The following is a 26,990-nucleotide window of genomic DNA, read 5'->3' on the forward strand; positions in this document are numbered from 1 at the left end:
TGGCGTGCGTTACTATTTGTTGTAGCTGGGACTATACGTGCACGCGGCGAAACATTAAAGCTTGGTTGACCTTGTGCATTACATTGTTGGTTAGGTATGCTAACCAGCTGGCTTTGATGCTGTTGCGGAGAAAAACGTCTATATTGTTACCAAAATGTGTTTGCTACTGCTGAAAATTTTGCACATACTGATTATTAAAAATTTTATCTGATATCAAAATTACGCTGGTAGTTCTGGAGTGCCTAATGAAAATTGTCACTTTCGGTAAAATTTGTCATATCGGGTTTTCTTGACTCATTCTTAATCCTAGATAGGGCAATAGTTAAAGAGCTGTTTTGATAGATATAAAGGATAGTAGAAGAGAAGGCAGCAGTGCAGAAAACTAAAGATGAAACAGCACTACTACGGCTCGGGGCCCTGTGCACGCTATGACACATACTCATTAAAGCGTAATGAATCCCCTGAGGTCTATTATGCGCTGCAAATAAATTTTAGCTTCTTCGTTACAAGCAATGCCGTTAAAAATTCAGAAGCAAATTGCTGTATCCATGCTAATTCTAGTTTCTGCATTACAGGCAATGCTATTGAAAATACAAAAACAAATTGTCGAATACGGTTCAAAGCGTGTACCTGTGCTCCGTCATTTTCAAATACCTCAGATTTTTTTACAGTTACAAATTGCTCGTAATCAACGTTATCGTCTCTGAATTTGACAACACGTTCAGGTTTGTGTGAGAATTTGTTTGTCTGTGACTGGTCGGAATCTAAGTCGCGTAGTTTTTCGGATTTTAAGTCGCGTACTCTCTGTAAATTACTTAAGTTATACTGGCTGTGTGAGTGTGAGAAATGTTCGGAATTCGCCGTATGCTGTGACGTGTTATTAACTGAAATATTTTTTATCTCTGTTGCCTCTTGCTATAAACTTGACAATTTTCTACGTAATGTATTATTAGATGAATCTATCTCACTGATTGTCTGCTGTAGATTTTGGAATTCAGGTGTTTGGTTAAACGAAATCGGTGAGATATCATCTGATTTGCTGTCATTATTACTTTCAATAACGTCAATACGACTGGCCAATTCATCACATTTTTCAGTCAGTATTTTTACCTGATCATCGGTTTTAGTGTCAGAAGCATTAATTTGCTTTTGTATTTTACGTGTGGTTTCGCTCAATTTTTTAACGTCAGCTTTGATGACATCAGAATCCTGTGTTAGTTCTAATTGTTCGAGTCTGTCTGTCACTGTCTGAAAGTCTGCTGTGTGTGTGTCCGTTTTTGATTTTAGATCGGAAATTTCATCACGTAATTCTGTGTTCAACTGTTTGATGGTATTAATTTCGTCGGACACTGTAGCAATATTGTTGTCTACGTATGTTTTTGCTTTCGCAAACAATTTACGTTTATCTTCCTGTCTCTGTGCGGTGATTGTTTCCATGACTTGTCGTTTTACTTTATTCTGTTCCTGTATAAATTTACGGAAACGCGTATCACTGTTTTGTAGGTGAAGATTAAAACGTTCGTCAATTTGACTGTTCTGTTGGTCGAATTTCGCGTCTATCTTTGCATCCATTGTGCGCGAAAGTTCTGCTGTCATTAACTTAAACTCGTCGCGTAACTGTGTTGCTTTTTCAGAGCATTGTTTACCGTCTGCACTAATTTCGTCTCTAAGTGTTTCTGTTGCAGCTGTTTGCATATCCCTTAATTCTTGAGCAACTGATCTAATTTCTTCGTTACTTTTCCTAGCACAAGCCTCAATTTCCTTACGTAACTGTTCTTTAGTATCATGACACTGCGCGACAACGGCTCTAATCTGTTCACTAAGCTGTCTGGAATTGTTGTCTAATTTTTCATTGAGCTGTTGTTTGAGATTTTCGTTATTTTCATTAAGCTGTTGTTTGAGATTTTCACAAAGGTGTTTGTGATTGTTGTCTTGTCTTTCATTCTGTTGTTTGGAATTTTCATTAAGTTGTTGTTTGAAATCTTCACTAAGTTGTTGTTTGAGATTTTCACTTTGTTGTTGTAGCAATCTTGCCATAATTTGTTCCAAGTCAATATTACCGGCTCTATTCTCTGTGCTGTTTGATGACGTACCTGCAATTGTCACGTTTTGTGTAACCATTTGGTTATTCTGTGATTCTAGAAAATGTTTCCCAATCGGATGTGCACTGTTAGTCACTAAATCGGAATTAAATAAATCCGACGCATTCTGATTACACTGTTCGTTTTCATTAGACAAATCTGTCTGTTCATTACGTAAATTTTGCAAACCGGTTTTGTTGAGCTGGGCAGCGCTCATTGCAACAGAACGCCCCGCGTCATCAATTGTCGTTAAATTAACAGAGGACACAATCGAATTCGTTTGTTCATCACTAGGATCAAAATCAACATTAGTGGTCGGTACACACTGATTGTCAGTAAACGGAGGATTGTCATCATTATACTGCATGTCGCAAGTACTATCGGTCAAGTTATTTACGTCGGTTATTTCACTCATTATACCTCGCGATGTACTATTAACAGTTTTTCGCGGCATTTTTACACAAATCACAATTATTCACAAATGAAACAAAGACAATACAAAAATCCAACAAACACTATTACAACAAAGAGCAAACAAAATTGCCGATGATCTGTGGAAGAAAGATTGACAAATTAGTAAATGCGTTGCGCCAAAGCTAATTATATTAAGTAAATAAGAGCAGATATCTGACTACTTATCAGAAGATTCACAAAGAGATACGATCCTGGTCCGGATGTCGCCAAGTGTAACCTCCCCTCAATAAAGTTCGTCTATATTAACGGAATAGTAAAATGAGCCAAGCGTAACCTCCTTGCAAAATTAAAGAATAACAATGGCCCAAATGTAAACTTCCCACAAAATTAAAGAATAATAATTGATCATAAACCCACACAATAATATTAATTAAATAATGAACCATCAACTGAATGTAACATCTCAACAAATAATTAAACCTGATAAATCATATAAGGGCAGCTGCGCTGACCTTCGGCCCTGTGAAATAATTAAATCTGATAATTTCTTACCTCAGTAAAACTGCATCTATATCTGTTCTTATTTTTCGGCACAGCTCCGTGCAATGCTGGCCTGTATTTAATTTTGATTCTTGGAGGAAATGCATAGGAAATATTCTTTAAATTGAAATGAATCTTTTTCTTTAAATTAGTTACTTTATAAAAGGTTATTATTGGGGCATTTTTTGAACAAATTAATTACAATTAACATACGTTATTAGCTGAGCGCAATGCTGCTTCATTACCTTCTACAATATTACACATCGTCCACCACAATCCTGACCAGATTCGGAAGAACAGCACGCCGTCGACGCATGCCGACTCCCGCAGACTAGCACCGACTAAGTACAACTAACCAACTGTCTACTCCCTCTGCCGACTCGCCACACACAACTGCCGACTGAGTACTACTGCAGATAGAGTGCAACTCGCAACCGAACACTCGCGCGGTCAAGCGCAGACTAGCAACGATAAATAACTCTCTGGTCAGAGATTCCGTCATGCCTCGCCATCGCTGGTAATGAATACATATGAAACGTACGCGTTTCAAGGTAAGTTCCGATCGGTCGCGAAATGGAAACCACAGTGTAAATCAGAAATGTTTGATCTGCAACTGTTAGCTACACCTTCCAGCCACTGCTCTACATAGTCACCACTCCGACTTAGACATTTGTCGTAGCGAAGTACCAACTCTCCGATACCCTCGTCATAGAAAGCAGCCGCCTGTGCTTCCCACCAATTCTCTACGCTCATCTATAGCTCGTTGTCTGTGCGAAAATGTTGTCTTCATAGCCAGTAGTTAATGTGAGCAGAGATTAAATACAGAGGGAGGCAATTACGGGCTATAGGGCGAGTGATCGAAAACGCTGCAGGAGCATTTTCACTGCCCCTGCAGATTGCGACCGAGAATTGTCACGAAGTAGGAACCGTATGACAGTTCTGTAATGTGGGCTACATAACATCAGGCGAAATCTCCGGCCAGGATCCCATACTTGGCAGGAGACACTATTTTCTACGCATCTTTATGTGCTCACCATGCGCTAGGAACTGAAAGGAGCGAAGTGATGTAACCGACAGGCAAACTAGAGACACTGTGGAACACATATGTGCAAAGCTTTATTAGATTTTCACAGTGGTTTACATTTCTTGACCGATCGGAACTTGTCCGCCCCGATAGCTGAATGGTCAGCGTGATGGATTGCCGTCCTCTGGGCCCGGGTTCGATTACCTGCTGGGTCGGGTATTTTCTCCGCTCAGGGGCTGAGCGTTGCACTGTCGTCATCATCATTTCACAGGTCGCCAAATGTGGTGTCGAATGTAATAAGACCTGCACCAAGGCGGCCGGACCTGCCCCGCAAGGGGCCTCCCGGCCAATGACGCCAAACGCTCGTTTCCATTACCGATCGGAACTTACTTTCTGGACAACCCTCGTATTTTAATCGAAAATCGCTGTTTGGTATGGGCAGATAAATAAGATATTGCAGTGACCGTTGTCATTCGGACATGCACGGATGTATGCGAATATGTAGAAAAGGACTAACACCACCATCACGATTCATGATCATTGATTGCTTTTTTTTACGGAGATATTAAAAACTTTGTGCCTCGTCCGATATTTCTCTGAGAGAGTTGTCAGCGGCTTTAAAACCCGGAGGCGTGTAATTTTAGCAGTGGCGTAGTGAAACAGTGTCTACCATTGTTCACGGAGTTATCATTCCGCAATTCGTAACTCTTGCAGATGTGCTACTGCCATATGAGTTTGTGGTCTGCTCGGGATTTCTGACGGGTTCCAAAATCAAAATGACTGGCTATTTCGCCGATTCATCTGGCATTCATCTTCAGAAGGGACATTGCCGCGCGGGGTAGCCGTGCGGTCTCGGGCGTCTTGCCATGGTTCGCGCGGCTCCGTCAGTCGGAGGTTCGAGTCCTCCGTCGTGCACAGGTGTGTGTGTGTGTGTGTGTGTGTGTGTGTGTGTGTGTGTATGTGTTGGCCTTAGCGTAAGTTAGTTTCAGATAGATTAAGTAGTGTGTAAGCCTAGGGACCGATGACCTCAGCAGTTTGGTCCCATAGGAACATACCACAAATTTAAAAATAAATAAATAAATAAAGAGAGAGAGAAACAGAGAGAGATAGAGAGATAGAGAGAGAGAGAGAGAGAGAGAGAGAGAGAGAGAGAGAGAGAGACCTGAGACCTGCCACTGCTGAATCCCGCTGATAAGTGTTAGTATCAAACCAGAGGAGAATACCAAGAATTATTACACCAGGAATGCCTACGCAGTCACATCATCTCACTTATCATTATACAGAAGACACGATATGTCCAAGAACTTCACATTTTCTATGACTTCGTGTATGAGACAACAGAACCATTCGTTGTACGTACAGCGTAACTGAGAAGGGGCGTCGAGGTCATTGGTAGGAGCGCTTCAAACTACTTTGTTTGGACAGCCAGTTTACGAAGTTAATAGCTGTCGGCAGCTACCTCTGATGACAGCAGATCCTATCTGGCATCCGGTAATGACCTCAGGCAACGTTACTGCCGACCGGCGGACAGGTCGCTTACGTCACTGCTTTCGCCGCCAAGTGTCTTTTCATACTGGGTGTTGATATAGCCGGCGGAAGCTCTCATTTCTGTCCCATCAACGTGAGGCAACCCGCAGGTTTCTCCGGCTCATACTGTCTGGGAAATCTTAGTGCGGGAAGATAATGACATGCTATAACTGCGTAAACTGTACGTCTGGGGTTATACGACTGACATACAATTTCCTTTTTTCTCGATCTATTCAAACAATATTCATCATTTGGTTTTACTGCTCTTGCACTCGCCGTGTTTGCAGATAAAAATTACTGAGATATAGGGTCTGTCTGTTATGCAAAACATTGTTTTTTCCATATAAACCCACACGTGTTTCACCACCTTTGTTCCAAAATCAGTTGGTGTTCTTTATCTAAATCTGTAAAACTTGAACATGTTTTAAGAGATAATTAATCTACACTCAAATTAAACCTAAAACAGTTTTTGTTTGATGTCGTCGTTACCTCTCTTTTTTACATTATATGCTTATGCACGATTATGTTAATATGACTTTTGTTGGCTAGTTAACTCTTCACTTTATAAGTAAACGTAAAATTCTAGTGCAAAGATATTTTGCGACTGTATTAGCGATTATTTACATTTAATTATCTTTTTTTCATCTGTATTCACTCGAGTTGTGAAGAACACTCGAACACTACACATATTTTGCAGCACTTCGTTTATAAATACACCGATCAAACACCAGATCACAGTGTAAGTGTTGTTCAAATTTAAATTTTGCTCACTTTCAGTCTCCCTACCCCCTCTCCTTCTCTTTATGTTTTTGTATGTGTGTGTGAGTGAGTGTATCTATGTGAGTATGTTTAGCTGCTTGTGTCGTCCTGTCTGTAGAGTTCCTTTAATGTGTTAAACAGCCTTAGCTAGAGCAGTGGAGTAGTTTATAAACTATTTTCTTTCTCATAATGCTTTCTGCATGTGGAAGTTTTCTTCTGAGGTAAGCTTGTGATATAAGCTGTGTTGAATTTTTGTGTTTTTGAACCTGTTTCTATTTTAGTTGAGTCGTGGCTGTGGACTATAATGTGATCAGAAAATGTGGGGGCTGCTATTCTTTGGAGGTATTCTGAATACCTTGTCTCAAAGTTCCTGCATATTTTCCCTACGTATGCTGACTGGCAAGTGTTGCATCTAAGTTTAGGAGCTGTGCCAGAAAAGTAATAAGACTGACAACACTGCGAGCGATCTGCCAGTGTTGTGTTTTTCCTACTTGTGTAGATTGGTGTGTTCACCCCTTCCAGACGCTAAGTCCGTGTTTCAGTTCCATACAGACATCACGTGATTTTTGAGAGAGCCATCAGTGAAGACGTGTTTTTGTTGTTAAACTTGAAAATCTGCGAGTGTGACCGAAGAAAAGTTGAAACTGATCTATGGAGAACATTCCTTATCAAGAGCACAAGTTTTTTGCTGGCACAAACCATTCCTGGAAGGCCGAGAACACGTTGAAGATGTACTTCGCTCAGGGAGACATTCAACTTCAAAAACCGACGAAAACGTCGAACGTGTACGTGCTGTTGTGAGATCAGACCCACGTCTAACAATAAGGATAATGGATGTAGAACTGCATAGTTTCACGGCGATATCTGCTAATAAAGGTTTCGCGAGCTTCCAGCTGCGTCAAGTGATTTAAAATCCACGAGCTTTCGGCTGAGTACTCCTCGGCCATTGTCAAGTGGTGCCTATCTTCTGGTTGCTGCTGCCGTCCTTATATAGCAGCGCTGCCTTCCGTGACGTCACTGATACCCGCTCCAGCACCATATATGGTAATGTTTGCGTTGTGCAGCCGCCGCGCCCGCTTCAACCTTCCGATGGCTGGGTCTCAAGCTGTGCTCAGCTGCAGGCCACCGTCTTTATTGAGCGTGGTGTCACAATTAAATCGATTCGGTCTCGATGGTTCCAGCAAAAATTCGACAACTCTTGGGGCCTGTGAAAGACGACGTAGGCCTCAGAACGCCAGGAGTATATATAACACCATGTTGGTGTGGACAGTTCTATATCGGACAGACTGTGCGTACCATTGAAAAGTGCTGTGTAGAAAACGAGAGATGTTTTCGTCTATGGTACCCAGAGAAATCAGCATTAGCAGAGCATACATTAGAAAACGGTCATCATATTGCATTCAACGAGACATCTACTACCACACAGACTAACGATTTTTTGGATAGCATAATAAAAGTAGCGATCGAAATCAAAAATTGTGACAATACGATCAATAAAGACTTCGCCTGCAGCTAAGCACAGCGTGGGACCCGGCCATCGGAAGGTTGAAACAGTCACCACCTGACAATGGCCGAGGAGTACTCGGCCGAAAGCTCGTGGATTTTAAACCACTTGACGCGGCTGGAAGCCGAGAAACCTTTATTAGGCTAATGAGTCACCTGTTAAACTTAAACACTTTGATCATACACTGAATTTTGACCGACGTTTCGCACATGGGAAAGGTTTGTGCCAAAATGGTGCCAAAGCACCTCACAGCTGAGCAGAAGGACAATAAAGAAACTTGTGCATTGATCTTCTTGAGAGGACTGCCAATGACCATGAATGGTTCAGTCATGTGATCACAGATGATGAATCCTGGATTTTTGAATACAATCCTGAGACAAAGCGGCGAAGTGGGAAGTGGCACACAGAGACATCTCTTCGACCGAAAAGAGTTCGAATGAGCAAATCAAATATCAAAACAATGTTGATTTGCTTTTTACACAGTATGGGTATCGTACATAAAGAATTTGCGCCTTGCAGGCTCAACTGTCAACCAAGTGTGTTAGAAAGATGTCCTCAAAAGGCTCAGGAAAACAGGGAACAGAGTGAGACAGTACCTTGACGATGAAGGGCTGCTGCATCGTGACTGTGACCCATGTCACACGGCCACTTCCGTCAAACAGTTTTAGACCTCAATAGGCTTTCCTATTGTTCCACAAACCCATATTCATCTGATCTGAGCCCTTGTGACTTTTCTTTCCCGAAACTGAAAAATGTCTTAAAAGGGCGTCTTTTTGGGACTCTGGAGAACATTCAAAGCGCTGCTACCAAGACTGGGAACAACGACGCTGCCACTGTGTAGATGCCCAAAGGAATTGCTTTGAAGAGGACAATAAAAACTTTGGTAAATAAAAAATCAATCTTATTACTTTTCTCACACACGCCTCGTATATACAGGGTGGTCCATCGATCGTGACCGGGCCAAATATCTCACGAAATAAGCGTCAAACGAAAAAACTAAAAAGAACGAAACTTGTCTAGCTTGAAGGGGGAAACCAGATGGCGCTATGGTTGGCCCGCTAGATGGCGCTGCCATAGGTCAAACGGATATCAACTGCGTTTTTTAAATAGGAATCCCCATTTTTATTACATATTCGTGTAGTACGTAAAGAAATATGAATGTTTTAGTTGGACCACTTTTTTCGCTTTGTGATAGATGGCGCTGTAATACAAACATATGGCTGACAATTTTAGACGAACAGTTGGTAACAGGTACGTTTTTTAAATTAAAATACAGAACGTAGGTACGTTTAAACATTTTATTTCGGTTGTTCCAATGTGATACATGTACATTGGTGAACTTATCATTTCTGAGAACGCATGCTGTTACACCGTGATTACCTGTAAATACCACATTAACGCAATAAATGCTCAAAACGATGTCCGTCAACCTCAGTGCATTTGGCAATACGTGTAACGGCATTCCTCTCAACTGCGAGTAGTTCGCCTTCCGTAATGTTCGCACATCCATTGACAATGCGCTGACACATGTTTTCAGGCGTTGTCGGTGGATCACGATAGCAAATATCTTTCAACTTTTCCCACAGAAGGAAATCCGGGGACGTCAGATCCGGTGAACGTGCGGGCCACGGTATGGTGCTTCGACAACCAATCCACCTGTCATGGAATATGCTATTCGATACCGCTTCAACAGCACGCGAGCTATGTGCCGGACATCCATCATGTTGGAAGTACATCGCCACTCTGTCATGCAGTGAAACACCTTGTAATAACATCGGTAGAACATTTCGTAGGAAATCAGCATACACTGCACCATTTAGATTGCCATCGATAAAATGGAGGCCAATTATCCTTCCTCCCATAATGCCGCACCATAAATTAACCCGCCAAGGTCGCTGATGTTCCACTTGTCACAGCTATTGTGGATTTTCCGTTGCCCAATAATGCATATTATGCTGGTTTACGTTACCGCTGTAGGTGAATGACGCTATGTCGCTAAATAGAATGCGTGCAAAAAATCTCTCATCGTCCCGTAATTTCTCTTGTGCCCAGTGTCAGAACTGTACACGACGTTCAAAGTCGTCGCCATGCAATTCCTGGTGCATAGAAATATGGTGCGTGTGCAATTGATGTTGATGTAGCATTCTCAACAACGACGTTTTGAGATTCCCGATTCTCGCGCAATTTGTCTGCTACTGATGTGCGGATTAGCCGCGACAGCAGCTAAAACACCTACTTGGGCATCATCATTTGTTGCAGGTCGTGGCAGCATACACAGCACACGCCCGTTGGGCATTTTGATCACAATAGCCATACATCAACACGATATCGACCTTTTCCGCAAGTGGTAAACGGTCCGTTTTAACACGGGTAATGTATAACGAAGCATATACCGTCCGCACTGGGGGAATGTTAGGTGATACCACGTACTTATATGTTTGTGGCTATTACAGCGCCATCTATCACAAAGCGAAAAAAGTGGTCCAACTAAAACATTCATATTTCTTTACGTACTACACGAATATGTAAGAAAAAAAGCAGGCTGCTATTTTAAAAAACGCAGTTGATATACGTTTGACCTATGGCAGCGCTATCTGACGGGCCAACAATAGCGCCATCTGGTTTCCCCCTTCAAGCTAGACGAGTTCCGTTCTTTGTAGTTTTTTCGTTTGATGCTTATTTCGTGAGATATTTGGCCCGGTCACTATCAATGGACCACCCTGTATGCCTAATCTATTGAATTTATCTGTGGGTGTGGTCGGTGTTCATAGCTTCTTGTGTGTTGCATTGTCTATCCCTTGTCCTATTTCATGTCCCTGTTTATAAAATGTTGCCTATTCTATGAAGTATTTTATTATTGTAGGTAAGTGTGCCCCCCTCCCCTTGAATCTTGGACGGTGCCGTTGGTGGGGAGGCTTGCGAGCCTCGGCGATACAGATAGCCGTACCGTAGGTGCAGCCACAACGGAGGGGTATCTGTTGAGAGGCCAGACAAACGTGTGGTTCCTGAAGAGGGGCAGCACCCTTTTCAGTAGTTGCAGGGGCAACAGTCTGGATGATTGTCTGATCTGGCCTTCTAACGTCAACCAAAACGGCCTTGCTGAGTTGGTACTGCGAATGGCTGAAAGCAAAAGGAAACTACAGCCGTAATTTTTCCCTAGGTCATACAGCTTTACTGTATGGTTACATGATCATGGCAATCTCTTGCGTAAAATATTCTGGAAATAAAATAGTCCCCCATTCGGATCTCCGGGCGGGGACTACGCAGGAGGACGTCGTTATCAGGAGAAACAAAACTGGCGTTCTGTGGATCAGAGCGTGGAATGTCAGATATATTAATCGGGCAAGTAGGATAGAAAATTTAAAAAAGGAACTGGATAAGTTAAAGTTAGATATAGTGGGAATTAATGAAGTTCGTTGGCAGGTGAAACAGGTCTTCTGGTCAGGTGAATACAAGGTTATAGACACAAAATAAAAATTGGGTAATGCAGGAGTAGGTTTAATAATGAATAAAAAAATAGGAGCACGGATAAGCTACTACAAACAGCATAGTAAACTCATCTTTGTAGCCAAGATAGATACGAAGCCCCCTACCACAGTAGAACAAGTTTATACGACAACTACATCCACAGATGATGAAGAGACTGAAGAAATGTATGATGCGATAAAAGAAATTGTTCAGATAGTTAATGGAGACGAAAACGTAATAGTCAAGGGGGACTGGAATTCGATAGTAGGAAAAGCAAGAAAGGAAAGTAGTAGGTGAATATGGAATGGGGGTGAGGAATGAAAGAGGAAGCCGCCTGGTAGAATTTTCAACAGATCACAAGTTAATCATAGCTAACACTTGGTTTAAGAGTCATGAAAGAAGGCTGTATACGTGGAAGAGGCCTGGAGGCGCTGGAAGGTTTAAGATAGATGATATAATGGTAACACAGGTTTTAAATTGTAAGACATTTCCAGGGACAGATGTGGACTCTGACCATAATTTTTTGGCTATGAACTGTTGATTAAAACTGAAGAAACTGCAAAAATGTAGGAATTTAAGATGATGCGACCTGGATAAACTGAAAGATCCAAAGGTTGTAGAGAGTTTCAAAGAGAGCATTAGGGAACGATTGACAAGAACAGGGGAAGGAAATACAGTAGAAGAGGAGTGGATAAATTTGAGAGATGAAATAGTGAAGGTAGCGGACGATCAAGTACGCAAAAAGATGAGGGTTAGTGAAATTCTTGGGTAACAGAAGAGATATTGAACTTAATTGATGAAAGGAGAAAATATAAAAATGCAGTAAATGAAGTAGGCAAAAGGAAATAAAAACGTCTCAAAAATTAAATCGACAGGAAGTTCAAAATGGCTAAGCAGGGATGGCTAGAGGAAAAATCTAAGGTGTAGAAGCATACTGTATATTACTAGGGGTAAGATAGCTACTGCCTACAGGAAAATTAAAGAGACCTTTGGAGAAAAAGAGAACTACCTATAGGAATATCAAGAGCTCAGTTGGAAAACCAGTCCTAAGCAAAAAAAGAAAACAGAAAGGAGGGGGTATATAGAGGGTCTATACGAGGTAGACATACTTGAGGGCAATATTATGGAAATGTATGAGGATGTACATGAAGATGAAATGGGAAATATGATATGGCGTGAAGAATTTGACAGAACACTGAAAGACCTTAGTCGAACCAGGCCCCGGGAGTAGAGAACATTCCATTAGAACTACTGTCAGCCTTGAGAGAGCCAGCCATGACAAAACTCTTCCATCTGGTGAGCAAGATGAATGAGACAAGCGAAATACCTTCTGACTTCAAGAAGAATGTAATAATTCGAATCCCAAAGAAAGCAGGTGTTGATAGGTGTGAAAATTACTAAACTATCTGTTTAATAATTCATGGTTGCAAAATATTGACACGAATCCTTTGAAAACGACTGGAAAAACTGGTAGAAGCTGACTTCGGGTAAGATCACTTTGGATTCCACAGAAATGTTGGAACACGCGAGACAATACTGACCCTACGACTCATCTTACAAGATAGGTTAAGGAGAGACAAATCTACGTTGCCTTAAAGAAATCTTTTGACAATGTTGACTGGAATACTCTCTTTCAAATTATGAAGGTGGCAGGGGTCATATACAGGGAGCGAAAGGCTATATACGTATAATTTGTTCGGAATCCAGATGGCAGTTACAGGATTCGAAGGGCATGAAAGGGAAGCAGTAATTGAGAAGTGAGACACTGTTTAGTCTACCGCCAATGTTATTCAGTCTGTATACTGATGAAGCAGTAAAGGAAACAAAAGAAAAATCTGTGGTAGAAAGAATTAAAAACTTTGAGGTTTTTCCATGACGTTGTAATTCTGTTGGAGACAGCAAAGGACTTGGAAGAGCAGTTGTACGGAATGTACAGTGTCTTCAAAGGAGGATATAAGATGAACAAAAGCAAAACCAAGTGATGCTGAGGGATTTAGGTTAGGAAATGAGATAAAGTAGTAGATGAGTTTTGCTGTTTGGGGAGCAAAATAACTGATGATGGCCGAAGAAGAGACGATATAAAATGTAGACTGGCTATGGCAAGATAAGCGTTTCTGAAGAAGAGAAATTTGTTAATAACGAGTATGGATTTAAGTGTCAGGAAGTAATCTACGAAAGTATTTGTATGGAGTGTAGCCATATATTGAAGGGAAACATGGACGATAGATAGTTTAGACAAGAAGAGAATAGAAGCTTTGGAAATGTGGTGCTACAGAAGAATGCTGAAGATTAGATGGGTACGAGGGCAGTTCAATAAGTAATGCAACACATTTTTTTTTCTCGGCCAATTTTGCTTGAAAAAACCGGAAATTTCTTGTGGAATATTTTCAAACATTCCCGCTTCGTCTCTTATAGTTTCATTGACTTCCGACAGGTGGCAGCGCTGTACGGAGCTGTTAAAATGGCGTCTGTAACGGATGTGCGTTGCAAACAACGGGCAGTGATCGAGTTTCTTTTGGCGGAAAAACAGGGCATCTCAGATATTCATAGGCGCTTGCAGAATGTCTATGGTGATCTGGCAGTGGACAAAAGCACGGTGAGTCGTTGGGCAAAGCGTGTGTCATCATCGCCGCAAGGTCAAGCAAGACTGTCTGATCTCCCGCGTGCGGGCCGGCCGTGCACAGCTGTGACTCCTGCAATGGCGGAGCGTGCGAACACACTCGTTCAAGATGATCGACGGATCACCATCAAACAACTCAGTGCTCAACTTGACATCTCTGTTGGTAGTGCTGTCACAATTGTTCACCAGTTGGGATATTCAAAGGTTTGTTCCCGCTGGGTCCCTCGTTGTCTAACCGAACACCATAAAGAGCAAAGGAGAACCATCTGTGCGGAATTGCTTGCTCGTCATGTGGCTGAGGGTGACAATTTCTTGTCAAAGATTGTTACAGGCGATGAAACATGGGTTCATCACTTCGAACCTGAAACAAAACGGCAATCAATGGAGTGGCGCCACACCCACTCCCCTAACAAGAAAAAGTTTAAAGCCCTACCCTCAGCCGGTAAAGTCATGGTTACAGTCTTCTGGGACGCTGAAGGGGTTATTCTGTTCGAGGTCCTTCCCCATGGTCAAACGATCAACTCTGAAGTGTATTGTGCTACTCTTCAGAAATTGAAGAAACGACTTCAGCGTGTTCGTAGGCACAAAAATCTGAACGAACTTCTCCTTCTTCAGGACAACGCATGACCTCACACAAGTCTTCGCACCCGAGAGGAGCTCACTAAACTTCAGTGGACTGTTCTTCCTCATGCACCCTACAGCCCCGATCTCGCACCGTCGGATTTCCATATGTTTGGCCCAATGAAGGACGCAATCCGTGGGAAGCACTACGCGGATGATGAAGAAGTTATTGATGAAGTACGACGTTGGCTCCGACATCGACCAGTGGAATGGTACCGTGCAGGCATACAGGCCCTCATTTCAAGGTGGCGTAAGGCCGTAGCATTGAATGGAGATTACGTTGAAAAATAGTGTTGTGTAGCTAGAAGATTGGGGAATAACCTGGTGTATTTCAATGCTGAATAAAACAACCCCTGTTTCAGAAAAAAAATGTGTTGCATTACTTATTGAACTGCCCTCGTAGATCACATAACTAATGAGGATGTATTGAGTAGAATTAGGGAGAAGAGAAATTTGTGGCACAACTTGACTAGACGAAGGAATCGGGTGGTAGGAGTCGTTCTGAGGCATCAAGGTATCACCAATTTAGTATTGGAGGAAAGAATGAAGGATAAAAATCGTAGAGGGAGACCAAGAAATGAATACACTAAGCAGATTCAGAAGGATGTAGGTTGCAGTAGGTACTTGGAGATGAAGAAGCTTGCACAGGATAGTATAGCATGGAGAGCTGCACCAAACCAGTCTCTGGACTGAAGACCACAACAACACCGGTAAGTATGTGCCATTCTGTTTTGTGTATCGGTTGTTGTTCTGCTGCGTCTTGCATGTGGTCATCGTCTGTGTGTTGTGTTCTTCCTTTTGTTGTTGAGAAACTTCTCAAGATCAGTGGCACCTGTGGGTGAAAATAGTTTACTTAACACGTCATGTTTTCTATTCTAGAAAGGTTGCTCGGATTACAGTGGCACTTATACATTGACTCACTAAACATTGCAAACATTAAGCCGGCCGCGGTGGTCTCGCGGTTCTAGGCGCGCAGTCCGGAACCGCGCGACTGCTACGGTCGCAGGTTCGAATCCTGCCTCGGGCATGGATGTGTGTGATGTCCTTAGGTTAGTTAGGTTTAAGTAGTTCTAAGTTCTAGGGGACTGATGACCACAGCTGTTAAGTCCCATAGTGCTCGGAGCCATTTTTGCAAACATTAAATAACGAAATATCGGCAATTGGTATTTTGCTTTGCACGTGCAAGGTGTCTGGTTAGGTTCATTGTGATAATCCCTTAGAAAAGCTGAAGTTTTATGGAATTGATCGGTTTAGAAACAACTGGTTTGAATCACACTTAACAAAAAGAACCAGAAAGATTGTGCTGAATGATTCAAACAATGCTAGAATAGGAGAACAATTTAATAACCTAGAGATATCACAAAGATAATCGCACAGGATTCAGTTTTGGGCCCAGCCCTATTCCTTGCATACTGAATGTAACAAAAAAGTGTGGCCAAACTTCCCGGAAACATTCCTCCTACGTAGAAGAAGAAAATATATTACATGAACATGGAGCCGAAACTCTTTATTTCCATGTTAGATCTCATATTCTACGACTCGGTAAGTTCCTCCGCTGAGCCTGGTTGGAAGAACATGAGGCCTTAACAAAGAGTTAGCAACATTGCCAATTCAAACGCTGAATGAACATCATTGTTGATGACGTGATTACACAGTTTTGTGAGTATTCTCGACAGTCCGTACGTGCTGACTGTGAAAATTTACAACCGGCTCACGTTGAAACGAATCCTGATTCCCGAACAGCACATTTGCGCTAAAGTAAGTGTTGAACGAATCACTCACAGAAGCGTAACCGTGCAGGCAAATCAGCTGCCTGCACAAGCTATACATGGTACAGTACAATAGTTCCTCATGTAGGACTCTCCAGACAATCACGTGGCTAACAGTACATGTTCCAACTAATTCCTTATGCTGACTTGGGTTGTCGTCAATTGCACGGAGAAATTCCTCCTTCGGCTGAGGTGCCGGACCGAGACTCGAACTCGGAACCTTTGCCTTTCGCGGGCAAGTACTCCACCCATTGCAGTACTCAAGTACGAATGCTGGTTCTTCAAGTTCCGTAGGAGGTGAAGTTTGGAAGGTATGAGATGAGATATTGGCGGAAGTAAAGCTATGAGGAGGCGTGATGAGTCGTGCTCGGACGTCAGTCGGTAGATCACTTGTTCGCGAAAGGCAAAGATCGTGTTCGAGTTTTGGTACGGCATACTGTTTTAATCTTCCAGGAAGTTTCATATCTGCGCACAAGCCGCTACAGAGCAAACATTTCATTCTGGAAACATCACTCAGGCTGTGACCAAGCTATGTATCCGCGATAGCCTTCCTTCCAGAAGTGCTAGTAAAATTGGACATTTCTGGTAAGTTCCTATGGCACCAAACTGCTCAGGTTACCGGTCCCTAGGCTTACACACTACTTAATCTAATTTTAACTTACGCTAAGGACGATACACACACCCATTCCCGAGTTCTCGCTAGTCCTACAGATTTTGCAGTGAGTTTCTGTGAAATTTGGATGCTGGAGCTGAGGTACTGGCTGAAGTAAAGCTGTGAGAACGGGTCGTGAGTCTTGCTTGGGTATCTCAGTCGATAGAGCACTTGCACGCGAAAGGCAAAGGTCTCGGGTTCGAGTTCAGTATAATAAATTGTTCGCGTATTTCGACTTGTTGTCTTATTTCGTAATTTTTTGGAGTAACTCCTCATTTAGAAATAAATTACTCATTGTAGAAAAGCGAACAGTGATAATAATATCTGGTTCGTCTTAATTCGGCTGGTCATGACTGTAGAGCAGTTTCCAGTTGAAGAAAAAATAGCGTCAAATTTATGACAGATACTGGATGCTTCCAAGAACTTATTTGTAAACACGTGCAGTTCTGTCCCATTTGTGCTGTTTATTATTCCCTTGATCTCAGAAAGAGACATTTGCATTGACAAAAATGATAACGTGTTTTGATGCAACATTAAGCTTCGAAGGATTACAAAAGCGATGGAACTAACAGTTTGTCAGTATGACGTCCTATTTAGGAAAAGAAAAATGATGGCAATCTCTTATTACGCAGCACTACTGGTTTGTTTGCATAGTGAGCTGTGGAAAAAGCCATTGATATTATCGAGCCACGTGGCTTTCTCCGATTTCTAACCTTAAAAATTGACAAGCAAGGAAAATGTCTGTTCTTAACTGGTTGTCAATGCTCTAAACTAGTTTTTTAGAGAGGTAGAAATTATTCTCTGGGAGAATAAAGATACTGGAATATTTATAAGCGAAATGCAGTGGAGATTACGTTAAAAAATAAATGTTGGTATTAAGATAGATAAATCAAGCTATTAACTGCATTTCCGCATCAATCTAAACAACCCACCAACGTACTGTTTATATAAGCCATCGCCTATGACGGACTCGGTACCTCTTGTGTAATCTAGCGTCAGATGTTTACTGCAGACAAGACGAAAATAAAAATGGCGTCTGTACGTGACATATGATATGGATGCTATTTTCTTCTGTTTTCTTGTCAGTAATGCACCTGCATGCAAATTATTGTAAAATTAATGGTTAAAGAATGGTGGGTGGATTTACGAGAAGATGTTGTAGCTATGATTGTTGTGGTTACCTTAGACGATAGATGGATAATGAATCTGTGGTGCTGACTGCAGAGGGAATTCCTGGCGTTATCTGCATAAACACGAGACAATTATTAAAGAGTGAGCTCAAGAACATCCGGAGAGCAATTTTCATGTATTTTCTGAATCTTGTCACCTACATATGGTGGGCAACGCGTGGTGGAGATGCTGTTCTATATAGGATGTAAGAACTGTTTGCAACGTACCACAATTGGGTAGGTGCAGTCGAGGCGGACAACTTGGTACAGGACACTTTTGGTGTATCAAGCCGGGAAACCGCGTGAAACTGGCCTACAAACGCCACGTAACCGAGCGAGGTAACGCAGTGGTTAGCACGCTGGACTCGTATTCGGGAGGACGACGGTTCAATCCCGCGTCCGGCCTTCCTGATTTAGGTTTTCCATTATTTCCCTAAATCGCTCCAGGCAAATGCCGGAATGGTTCCTTTGAAAGGACACGGCCGACTTCCATCCCCGTCCTTCCCTAATCCGATGAGACCGATGACCTCACTGTTTGGTCTCTTCCCCCAAACAACCCAACCCCAAACGCCTCCTAAGTTATAGCGCAAACGCCCCACATGAGATTTTGGCTGAACTCATTCCTGAATATTAAAATTGTTTTTGCGCTTACAGAAAGTATAACTGAAGTTTTGTAAATATTACCTCAAAATACTATGGATTTTGACGGTATAACATCAACAATTACATGGGTTTGTTTGCTGGCCTTCTTACTACGAAACCACAGTACTTTCACAAAATTCTCAATACTGTAGTCGCTTTTCGTCAACGACACGATATCCTATCAAACGCGCGAATTTCTTCATTTTGGTACAAATTTGATCAGTGTGGTTTAACACAGGTGTATATACAGAGGCGGCTCCCGAGTGACTATCTCAACTCGTAGATCTGAGGCACAAAGCCCTACCCAAACGCGCGGGAAATTCCTATTGGTTAGTATGTTAAGCAACCAATCAGATCATCTCGAGCACGTCTTGACATCTATAATGTCAGCCAATCAGATTACCACAAGTAGTTTAGACTAGAAATGTCTTGATTTCGAAACTAAACAAAGTGTAATGAAAACAAAATAGGATATAAATTATTAAAAAATTTAATACTGAATCCCCTTATCGCTGCCTTCTACAAAATCAGGCTCACTCGGACAGACGCCACAAATTCCCCTGTTGCACAATAACTCTCTCACGCATACATTTACTCAGTGTCAATAAAATATCGGTTTCTCATTTTACGTATATTCTCCATTCACACTCTCTGTCTCTCCAAAACACTCACGCAACCAAAATACGATGCAATAATAATTTTCCTAAGTACTTTTAATTACGTAAGATATCTGTGGTAATGGAACTAAGGAAAATTCTTGAAAATTAGATTATATGAATCTATCCTCTTGGTTGCAGTTTCAATTGTACTATACATGAATATATTACAGTCCCTAATTCAGTTTCACAATGTCGTGTTATTACATGTTTTAGGTAAAAATTTATAACTCCCAAAGTATGCTAGTTATTGATTTGAAATTTTAACAGTATGGTCATCTTATCCATAAAAATTGGTATACTAAGTATGAAGAATATAGGTCTTCAGATTGACAGAGAGCAAGTGTAACGTATCGCACGCAGCGTGGCGGCAGTATACTGCTCGCACGGCCCTGTAGCCAACGTGGACTGTGCCAGCGTAGGAGTCAAAATCTGCTCTCCTGCTGGCCCCACGTCAAGCCAGGCTTTCACTGCAAGATGACAACTCGTAATAAGTTGCTACGTTACAAAAGGTAAAGATCTGCATGTTTAACCGTCACCTGTACAAATAAGCCTTTATTCTCAATCGGTTTCGGTCACTCAGATCATCATCACGGGAAGAAAAGGCAAAAATATCAGGTGGAGAAGCAATTCACCTTTCTCTTAGACGTTTCGAATGTCCCCAGTCTCACAATGAGTATACATGACCACCTATTTCTATTGAATGAAGAATAAAAACACCCAACCGGGTGCATACATTTTATCGTACTGGCGACCTGATTTCGACACCGACTAGGGGTATCTTCATCAGAATAAGTTATAGTTACATAAGTTCTTATGGCAAGGAGAGATAATAAAACCATATGACACTAAGTGCTCAAGACAAATAAGAGCAAGTTATCTTGTGAAGCCAACTGGAGTGTTGTCACTCCCAGCAGCTTTTTATGGTTGTGTTTGTAATGTCGGCTTTACAAGATAATTTTTACTTATTTGACTTGAGTACTTCAGCTCATGTGGTTTTATTATCTCCCCACGCATTGCAACAAACTGTAACTTATTCTGTTGTAGATACCCTTAGCCAGTATCGAATCCAGGTCTACATCTACATGGATACTCTGCAAATCATACAAGTACCTGGAAGAGGGTTCATCGAACCACCTTCACAATTCTCTATTATTCCAATCTTGAACAGCGCGCGAAAAAAACGAACGCCTATATCTTTCCGTGGGAGCTCCGATTTCCCTTAGCTTATTATGATGATCGTTTCTCCCCATTTAGGTTGGAGTCAAAAAAATATTTTCGCATTCGGAGGAGAAAGTTGGTGATTGAAATTTCGTGAGAAAATTCCGCTGCAACGTAAAACACGTTTGTGTTAATGATGTCCACCCCAAATCTTGTATCATGTCAGTGACACGCTCTCTCCCATTTCACGATGATACAAACCGTGCTGCTCTTCTTTGAACGCATCCCAGATAGCGCAGCAGTACTCCAAAAGAGAACGGACATGGGTAGTGTAGTCAGTCTCTTTAGTAGATCTGTTACATTTTCTAAGTGTTCTGCCAATAAAAAGCAGTCGTTGGTTCGCCTTCCCCACAGCATTTTCTATGAGTGCAATAAAATTTGTTTAACAAGTTGGCTGTTTTTATACTTCATTAAAACTTAAATACGGTTGCTAAACGTCAGCCATATTCAAGATCGCAACAACGCACATATTCTTCAAGAACTACAGCAGGACGTTTCAGACAAGACTGCAGCAATTCCAGCAGTCCAGCTTCAATCCGTCTTCTGACCAGGGCCCAAAAGTGCCAGGCGATGAATGGTGGTCACTTTCAACATCTGCTATAGTCAGGTTAGTATTGTATTTCCTTTCCTCTGCTGTGTTTCTTTGTACCCTGGAACTGTGTTCTCCGGGTCACTCTTATTTGCTCCACCCTGTCGAATCAAAATGATTTTACAATGATTCGCGACTTCATGATAGTTTCTTCACATTTGGTCGTGTATCATTGTCAGAGCAATTTGATGTTATTTAAGACCATTAAATGGTCAAGTATACTCTATTGTGACGTCGAGAACCTTCGAAACATGTCAGACAGGTCCGGCCACGGCGTGCCAAACTCCATACCTGCGGTGTGTGCGGGTCGCTGGCGGGCCAGGACCCATTCTGTCACTCGGCTGTGCTCGGCTCTCTTCGAAAGTACCTGGAAGAGCACTACGTTTCATTTAGCACTACAGTGCAGTATTTTTTGGTGCTTACAACCCACTTCAGTTCGGCAGAATCGTGTTGTCAGCGCTGTTTAGTCTTCGTTATTCGTTTGCGGTATAGAGGACGTTCACAGGTCCAGAAGTGCTGTCTGCACAAAACGAGGCACTAGCTATCTATAGTCACATTTATAATGAATGGAAGTGACAGAATTGAGGGATGAGAATTCTCCATTCGCAAAGTGACAGATACGGTACTTTACAATACCATGGAAAAAGAAGTTAAAGTTTTAGTTGACAATGAAAGAAAAGAAATTACAACGATTGACAGAAGAGATTAATTTATCTGTACATCAAATATCATTTGTGCTAAATTTGCAGGCCTGGAGCAAGTGAAGAAATTGCTGGTACGAATGGTGTAAGTTTTGAAGTCGCACGCATTGTTCCATTGTTTCTCGCAATACTTTTCAGTGGAACTGAACAAAGAGTATGGAGACTTCATATGTTGCTGCAAAGTACGCAGGTTACGTCAGGGGGAATGACTGGAACGATTTTTTATTAAAATCTCGCTACTGTTGAATTTATGAAGGAGGGAGGAGTGCAGGAACGAAAATTAGAGCATTCGGAATGGAGTGCAGACTTTGCTTTTTAACTGGACTTGGCTGCTTACTGTCCACAGTAAGATATTGCAAGGTAAATTCCTTCTGATTTGTAGGAATGTGTTTTAAAAGAAAATGGCGTTGTGAAAGGGACACATTCCGACGAAGGCAGTCCAGTTCACTGAGCTCAAAAATGGCTCTGAGCACTATGGGACTCAACTGCTGAGGTCATTAGTCCCCTAGAACTTAGAACTAGTTAAACCTAACTAACCTAAGGACATCACAAACATCCATGCCCGAGGCAGGTTCAAAATGGCTCTGAGCACTATGGGACTTAACATCTATGGTCATCAGTCCCCTACAACTTAGAACTACTTAAACCTAACTAACCTAAGGACAGCACACAACACCCGGCCATCACGAGGCAGAGAAAATCCCTGACCCCGCCGGGAATCGAACCCGGGCGTGGGAAGCGAGAACGCTACCGCACGACCACGAGATGCGGGCCCCGAGGCAGGATTCGAACCTGCGACCGTAGCGGTCTTGCGGTTCCAGACTCACTGAGCTCTTTGCCATTAAAGAAAACGCGAAATTTCGGAAATTCATTGTGGGCTTGAAAGAATTACAAGGACACTTTCGCGAGCATTTTGAGGATACTGTCAATCTTACATCAGGTTTCGAACTGGTCTCGACATCATTTTAATGACAAATCCTTGTACGTTAAAACTGTCCAGGACGTCTACATTGGTTTCCTCAGGTAGAGTTTCTCAGTCTCCACAGTGAGGTTGGAGGGGTGCTACAATATTTCGATAGACGTATTTTTGTGAAACACCTCTTTTCGATTACGAAACTAAATAAATCACGATTACGTGGCAACTTGAGTATGAAACTCTGTGAAATTGTCTGCGTTTGCCCGCATGCCAGCAGTTTCCACCAGCGCGCCAAAAATAAATAATACTGAAAATTTGTTTTGTTTGTGAGCTTTGTTATTGAGAAATGTTAAACATAAAACTAAGTCGTACGCAGCGCGAATGCTCTGCCATTTACAAGCTCTTGCAACTCGTCACACTCGAGTGGCGTGGCGTGGTGATGGGAGAAACGTGAAGTAAGGCCGAGCACTTTGGCACTCATGCCCGGGCACAGTCCTCGAGCCGAAATCTTGGCCGCCCCTGATCTACGAGAAAGGTGAACCGCTTTTCCATCTGGTGTTCTTGCCTTCTCTTCCTGTGATGATGGTGTGAGTGACCGAAACCGATAGAAAAAAAAGGTTTATTTGTACAGCTGATGGTTAAAAATGCACTTCTTTAAGTATTTGGAGGCTGTACAAAGTCACCTCACTAAAATATTAATTTGTTTACGAAAGTATTTGTTCCTCTCACTACTCTCACGGGGAAGTTTAAATTAATAATGTTAACGAAACAGTTTTTGTAGGTGAATTTGAGGTTGTTTCTCTGCTTGGTAGACCGCAAGTGTTCTATATCAAATTGTTCACCTCGACTTCGCCAGTAAGCATCAAACAGTCACAGTGTCACTTGCAGCCTGTATATCGAGTGTTTCTCCCCAAGAGTTATCAGGCACATTTGCTCTAGCGTTTCAGCAGATATCTGCACTTTCTTTAAGTGGCGTCATTTTGCGTTTTTGCCTGTAACAGTTTTGTTATGTTATTCCATTTTCTGCCTATGTGCCATTGTCAGTCACTAACAAACATATACCAGGAAAATTTGCAGTTCCATAACATTCGGATACTTTCAAAACTCGATACCATATTACGGCATAGAAACAGAGTAAAAACGGCAATGTCCTTGGAACGCTGTGTCTCCTTTGATCTGTAAATAAATGACAGGTACATACATCGTATATAGTGCAACAGATTCAAACTTCATGCGTGCACAAGGTGTCACTGGAGCGAGAATACTGACAATAGAGGTGATGGAATTTATCAATGACACAAGTGACATTATGTGTAAACTTGTGTTATATAAATTTAAGTCTAAATACTATTGTGGCTGAACAAAGTCAGTCAATGTGGGGGAGAAAGAACAACGGGGAACATATTTCAAAGAATGGCTAGTGAACTGCATATAATCGGTCATGATACACCAACTTAATGATTCGCCGACAAGACTAAAATCATTTTGTTCAAGTAGTGAAAAGTCAAGGTAAGAAACGTGTCTGTACGTGAGAGGGGAGGCAAAGATCTGTTGACACAGAATACAGGTAAATGCCCTTAAAGCAGTAAAAGTGCATATTAATGCTGAAAACAAACAGTGTAATCTTGACCGTACTGTGTACCAGTTATATCACAATCAGGGGTTTACGTAGCTAAAAGTGTGTAACTAAATCCCATTACAGTAAATGTCTAAAGCTTTCTAAAAAGCTCTAGTTTCTGAGGTCTGTTTGTTCATTGAGTATTTCTTTCCGTTGCTCTTTGGAGATGCTGTAAATCTTAGTTACTTCCAGACCGTCCATTAACGTACGCTTTTCGACGCTATGAGTATCTTCAAAGATTCCTCAGTGTTGCTGATTTTATAATAGTACCTACACGTATGTACAGTGAATGTGGATTTAAAATTCTCGCTTGAGTTCATCTGTGTTTTCTGAATCAGATGAAGAAACGCTTATCCATTTACCCCACACAGAAACGCTCACATTCACTACATTCGATTCTATAATTCTATAAATTTCCGATTGCGTAATTTGTTTTGTGGTTGTTGTACCTGACTATTTTCCTTATCGGTTTGTCTGTGTAGAAGCCGATTAGTGTTGTTGTTGTTGTGGTCTTCAGTCCTGAGACTGGTTTGATGCAGCTCTCCATGCTACTCTATCCGGTGCAAGCTTCTTCATCTCCCAGTACCTACTGCTACCTACATCCTTCTGAATCTGCTTAGTGTATTGATCTCTTGGTCTCCCTCTACGATTTTTACCCTCCACGCTGCCCTCCAATGCTAAATTTGTGATTCCTTGATGCCTCAAAACATGTCCTACCAACCGATCCCTTCTTCTAGTCAAGTTGTGCCACAAACTTCTCTTCTCCCCAATCCTATTCAATACCTCCTCATTAGTTACGTGATCTACCCACCTTATCTTCAGCATTCTTCTGTAGCACCACATTTCGAAAGCGTCTATTCTCTTCTTGTCCAAACTGGTTATCGTCCATGTTTCACATCCATACAAATACTCCATACAAATACTTTCAGAAACGACTTCCTGGCACTTAAATCTATACTCGATGTTAACAAATTTCTCTTCTTCAGAAACGATTTCATTGCCATTGCCAGTCTACATTTTATATCCTCTCTACTTCGACCATCATCAGTTATTTTTCTCACCAAATAGCAAAACCCCTTTACTACTTTAAGTGTCTCATTTCCTAATCTAATCCCCTCAGCATCAGCCGATTTAATTTGACTACATTCCATTATCCTCGTTTTGCTTTTGTTGATGTCCATCTTATATCCTCCTTTCAAGACACTGTCCATTCCGTTCAACTGCTCTTCCAAGTCTTTTGCTGTCTCTGACAGAATTACAATGTCATCGGCGAACCTCAAAGTTTTTACTTCTTCTCCATGAATTTTAATACCTACTCCGAATTTTTCTTTTGTTTACTTTACTGCTTGCTCAATATACAGATTGAATAACATCTGGGAGAGGCTACAACCCTGTCTCACTCCTTTCCCAACCACTGCTTCCCTTTCATGCCCCTCGACTCTTATAACTGCCATCTGGTTTCTGTACAAATTGTAAATAGCCTTTCGCTCCCTGTATTTTACCCCTGCCACCTTCAGAATTTGAAAGAGAGTATTCCAGTTAACGTTGTCAAAAGCTTTCTCTAAGTCTACAAATGCTAGAAACGTAGGTTTGCCTTTCCTTAATCTTTCTTCTAAGATAAGTCGTAAGGTTAGTATTGCCTCACGTGTTCCAACATTTCTACGGAATCCAAACTGATCTTCCCCGAGGTCCGCTTCTACCAGTTTTTCCATTCGTCTGTAAAGAATTCGCGTTAGTATTTTGCAGCTGTGACTTATTAAACTGATAGTTCGGTAATTTTCACATCTGTCAACACCTGCTTTCTTTGGGATTCGAATTATTATATTCTTCTTGAAGTCTGTGGGTATTTCGCCTGTCTCATACATCTTGCTCACCAGATGGTAGAGTTTTGTCATGACTGGCTCTCCCAAGGCTATCAGTAGTTCTAATGGAATGTTGTCTACCCCCGGGGCCTTGTTTCGACTCAGGTCTTTCAGTGCTCTGTCAAACTCTTCACGCAGTATTGTATCTCCCATTTCATCTTCATTTACATCCTCTTCCATTTCCATAATATTGTCCTCAAGTACATCGCCCTTGTATAAACCCTCTATATACTCCTTCCACCTTTCTGCCTTCCCTTCTTTGCTTAGAACTGGGTTGCCATCTGAGCTCTTGATATTCATATAAGTGGTTCTCTTCTCTCCAAAGGTCTCTTTAATTTTCCTGTAGGCAGTATCTATCTTACCCCTAGTGAGACAAGCCTCTACATCCTTACATTTGTCCTCTAGCCATGCCTGCTTAGCCATTTTGCACTTCCTGTCGATCTCATTTTTGAGACGTTTGTATTCCTTTCTACCTGCTTCATTTACTGCTTTTTTATATTTTCTCCTTTCATCAATTAAATTCAATATTTCTTTTGTTACCTAAGGGTTTCTATTAGCCCTCGTCTTTTTACCTACTTGATCCTCTGCTGCCTCCACTACTTCATCCCTCAGAGCTACCCATTCTTTTTCTACCGTA

Source organism: Schistocerca nitens, chromosome 7 (genome assembly GCF_023898315.1).
Source record: "Schistocerca nitens isolate TAMUIC-IGC-003100 chromosome 7, iqSchNite1.1, whole genome shotgun sequence".
Lineage (NCBI taxonomy): Eukaryota > Metazoa > Arthropoda > Insecta > Orthoptera > Acrididae > Schistocerca > Schistocerca nitens.